General features: G+C 35.4%; 1 long non-coding RNA gene across 1 annotated transcript; it reads left to right on the plus strand.

Moving 5' to 3' along the window:
• Positions 1–1,934: 1,934 nt before the first annotated feature.
• On the plus strand, positions 1,935–2,466 carry LOC108946767 (uncharacterized). Its single transcript, XR_001971104.3, has 2 exons — positions 1,935–2,263; positions 2,357–2,466. It is a non-coding gene; the product is annotated as an uncharacterized lncRNA (long non-coding RNA).
• Positions 2,467–4,924: the final 2,458 nt, after the last annotated feature.

Raw genomic sequence — 4,924 nt, forward strand, 5'->3', positions numbered from 1 at the left:
TAAGGATATGCAGAATAATTTGATATAAAATGATAAATTGAGTTATAATGGACAAGTAAAAATATAATAATTTCAAACCACGCGAGAAGGATAATTCCAGCCTTTGTGAAGCATTCACCCTCGATCCGGGCTCACGGTGGAGAATTTTGATGAACGACAGAAAAATCTTATAATAGTGAAAATTATAATATATTACTTTGGAATGCGTGTTACCCTATGTCTAATGAATTATCAGAGCCCCTTTTATATAGTAGGGGAATCCTACTCTAAGTACAACTCTATAAAAGGTAATAAATCTTTTGTTTAACTGATTGTGAGTTCTTCATCGATACGTGCCGGGATCCACGGAGATTTTGTTTGTGGATTTTTTATAGGTTGTATCATTGTGAAGAAATGGTGTTTATAATAACATAAAGTCATCTGTAGCTTAAGCCCCAATGTTAACTCCTTCTCACTATAAGACCTTCTTTGCCACCTTATTTGTTTCTTTAGGATTATTTTTGGTCGAAAATTGTTTTGACATCTGTTGATTTTGCTCTGTTAATCAAAATTTGGTTTTCTTAATGGATATTATGAGTAGTAGGGTTGGGTTCATGTTGATTTTTGTTTTTCCTAAACCTATGGTGTTGCATATGTAGTATTTACTATAGGCAGCCCCTTATTTGATATTTAATGTACAACTGCCTGATATCCTGCAAAAAATGAATCCTGCGGACCTAAAATTTGATATTTATGTCCAGTGAATTGCCTTTATCTCATGTTTGCTAAGAAAGTAAATTATTTTGTTAAATTCTGATTTCCATATCCTACTGGAGTTGTCTTATTTATAGAGGTACTATCGAAGATAGCGAAGTATACTAGCAAAATATTACATGTTGAGATGACATATAGTATGTCCAAATTACTGATGATATTTTTTTCTGCTTGTACTATATATATAGACCAAAGATGATGACATTTTTTTTATGTTTACTGGAAAAAATATTAAACTTTACTATTAATGCTAAAATTACTTGCATTACCAAACTTGAGTGAGAAGGCGAACTAAAAGAAAGATAACAAGTAATATGCTTCCATTTTCTAGCAGGAACTATTTACAAAGTATGATATGTTAGATTTTTTTTTTGCATTAACTATAGTGCATAATGTTTTCTAAATTTTTAACCCTTTAATTTGTTATCAGAATAGACCAACGTTTTTGTGTTGGTGGGCCATAATGCTGTAATATGTCTCTGAGAAGGGCAAACTAAATGAGATTTTCATATTTTCTAGGTTTACTTAAATATCATATGTTCTTTTTTCTAGTAGAAATTACCATTTGAAGTTAAAGCATATCTTTCACTCTATGAGTAAAAAATTATGGCTGCTGTACTCTTTTTGACATTCAAAATATGACTTTGCGTTTTACTGAAACATGTGCTTAGGAGATAACTATCTATGGTTGGTTTGGATGTTTCTGTACTTATTCGCTTCTTTATCTACTGCCTTCCTCTACTATAAATATGTTATAAATGATGTCTTCTCATATGACTATGTGTAGTATATTTTATGTATGAAATTAGTATGTCTGATATAATGTTATGTTTGACAATAAAATGATATGCCATCAACTGGGTTATACAAAAAAGTGATTGAGTAAATCTTCATTAATAGGGAAGTAGGTCCTTAATCCGTTATCATATTTTTGAAAGTAGAAACTTGTCGGTTTCTATGCTTAAACAGTTAAATAGTAGTATACATGTTTGAACAGTGTCAAATGTGCTAGATGTTAGGGTCATTGGTGTAAATCACATTATCTTGAAGAATGAACATGTGTGAACTGTTGAATCGTTACTTCTCTAAAGTTGCTATATTCTGTTGTTCTGATATGACGTATATCTTGACAAGTTATTTTTGTTTCCACAAAGGAATAGAGATTATAGAACACGTGAAGCAGGGAGTTCCAGCACTCTGAAATGTAGTGATTAAAAAATCCAGATCCAACTTTCACTAGGAATTCCTAACTGTTGGAAAAAATTTCTAAGTGTATTTTACGTATATTTGCTGCCTTATATTTGTAATGTGGGATGGTTTGTTCTTGTAATTTTACGATTATTAATATGCAGGTTGTATTGATAAAATGGAAGAAAGACTTAGCATCGGTGAAATTACACCACTAACTACAAAATGGACTTGCAAAGTCCAGGCTGTAGCCAAATTTCACCCGCGAGACACCAGAGATCAGCGAGTTCATTTTTAGACAATAATTGTCCAGGATGAAAACGTAAGTCAAGTTACAACTATAACTATAACATAAGATCTTTTTACTTGTACTCTTCCAATAATTAGTGCATTATCGTTCTTAATAACATTGTAGGAGGAACAAATTTGTGTAATACTATATGGTGACGACATTAGACGATGTGATAACTTGTTCGAACTTTTTGAGACGTATCTGATTTCAACTACCAAGGTTAGAAATCCGCAGCCTTATTCACTACATATCGGCCACTTTGAATGGGTCATCGACAAGTTCACTATTGTGGAGTCTATTCTAAAGAATAATGAAAAGGAGGCCGTGTTACCTCCTCCGTCAAGAGTGAGTACCATTTCGTTCCTCGATGTTGAACAACAGCCTTGTGGTGTTGAATTTGGTATGTTGAACAAAAAGGCCCGACTTTCTGGTTTTGACCTTAATGGCTCCGACGTGCGCTTTTATAAAAGCATCTGCAAGCATAGCAAATGAGTCAATAGAATTTGGGAGCAAGTTGTGATACAATATCATAAATTCTTTTGAAAAGGTCTCTCCAAACTTTTTTAGCAGGACAAATTCGATCTCGACATCTTTCAAGTCGTTCCCCTTGATGGTGTATGAGGTCACATGTTCATTTGGATCAGTTGTTTTGTTGTACTTAGGAATTTCAGGCATGCGGAACTTTTTTGGGATTGTCTTTGGAGCCCACTCGAAGGAAAAGGTTTTTTAACAAACCTTTTGGAGTCTAGGCTTTTCAATATCGGAGGTACTACGGGGATATGGTCGACCCTGGTGGTGTAGGTCTCCACCTTCTTGTCGTTGGCTTCGATCTTCTTTTCTCCCGTTTCTACTTGTTGTTTCAATTCCTCGAGCATTTTAATTATCTCAGGGTTGGTCCCAAGTTCAGCTTCATTTATCCTATCTATGGATGGTTCATTTCTGCGAGTGTTTTCCCGGGACGGTTCGGGCTCAACTCTATTGGGAGCGCGACTTTGGTTTTGTAGTTGGGCTATTGCTGCTTGCTGTGCCTGTAGCATTTCGTAAATCACCTGTAAATTGATCCCATCCCCTTCACTATAATGAGTATTTTAGGCTACCGATCGGACTCCCCCGCGGATGTTGTTCTCAAGATCGGTGGGAAAATTCGTGTTAATGGCCACATATAAGTTGGCGTCGATCGGGTCCGCGGCCGAAATTCCGTTGGGATCGGCAGGGGGCACCTCGTTACCGGGCACCATATTGTTGTTCTCACTATGGTGGCCATATTCAGCATCCGTGTTTAGAGGGGCAGATTGGGAGTTCGACATTTTAAACTTAGATCTTAAATCAAAGACAATTCAAAGAACAAGTGTGAAGTAGGGTGTATTATGAAAATTTATATCAAATTGCCACTATTATCCTTAGCTCCACGGTGGGCGCCAAATTGTTTACCCTCAAAATCGGATAATAATTAAATTTGTAAGTGATTTTAAGGATATGCAAAATAATTTGATATAAAATGGTAAATTGAGTTAGAATGAACAAGTAAAGATACAATAATTTCAAACCACGCGAGAAGGATGATTCCAGCCTTTGTGAAGCATTCACCCTCGATCCGGGCTCACGGTGGAGAATTTTGATGAACGACAGAAAAACCTTATAATAGTAAAAATTGAAATATATTACTTTGGAATGCGTGTTACCCTATGTCTAATGAATTATCAGAGCCCCCTTTATTTAGTAGGGGAATCCTACTCTAAGTACAACTCTATAAAAGGTAATAAATCTTTTGTTTAACTGATTGTGAGTTTTTCATTGATACGTGCCGGGATCCACGGAGATTTTGTTTGTGAATTTTTTATAGATTGTATCATTGTGAAGAAATGGTGTTTATAATAACATAAAGTCATCTGTAGCTTAAGCCCCAATGTTAACTCCTTCTCACTGTAAGACCTTCTTTGCCACCTTATTTGTTTCTTTATGATTATTTTTGGCTTGAAAATTGTTTTGACATCTGTTGATTTTGCTCTGTTAATCAAAATTTGGTTTTCTTAATGGATATTATGAGTAGTAGGGTTGGGCTCATGTTGATTTTTTTTTTTACCTAAACCCGTGGTATTGCAATTGTAGTATTTACTATAGGAAGCCCCTTATTTGATATTTAATATACAACTTCCTGATATCCTGCAAAAAATGAATCCTCCGGACCTAAAAATTTGGTTGTTACCACAGAGATATTAACTGAGATATCTACTTAAAAGAGTTTCGACACATGTTATGTCCAGTGAATTGCCTTTATGTCATGTTTGCTAAGAAAGTAAATTTGTGACCACCCAAACTCCCTCCGTATAACGTTGTGACGGCACTTAGTCTCTATAACTAGGTAAGCCTTACAATTTATGGAAAATAACGAAACGAAAGTAAAACTTGGTAAATAACAGTAACAGATAATTAGATAACTAATAACGATGCCGCTCGGCATGTACAATAACCAATACTCTATAATACACAGTCTTCCCAAAACTCAGAATATCGTAAGTCACACGTTACAGAAGGAAACTAGTATCTCAATACACCAGAGTCTAACAAAAAAAGTACGAAAGATAAATGACATAGGAGAGAATAGAGGGGGACTCCGAGGTCTGCGGACGCGGCAGATGTACCTTGAAGTCTCCATACAGTAGCAAGCACTCTCAGCTAATAGCGGGGCTG

This window comes from Nicotiana tomentosiformis, chromosome 4, assembly GCF_000390325.3.
Source record: "Nicotiana tomentosiformis chromosome 4, ASM39032v3, whole genome shotgun sequence".
NCBI classification, from domain to species: domain Eukaryota; kingdom Viridiplantae; phylum Streptophyta; class Magnoliopsida; order Solanales; family Solanaceae; genus Nicotiana; species Nicotiana tomentosiformis.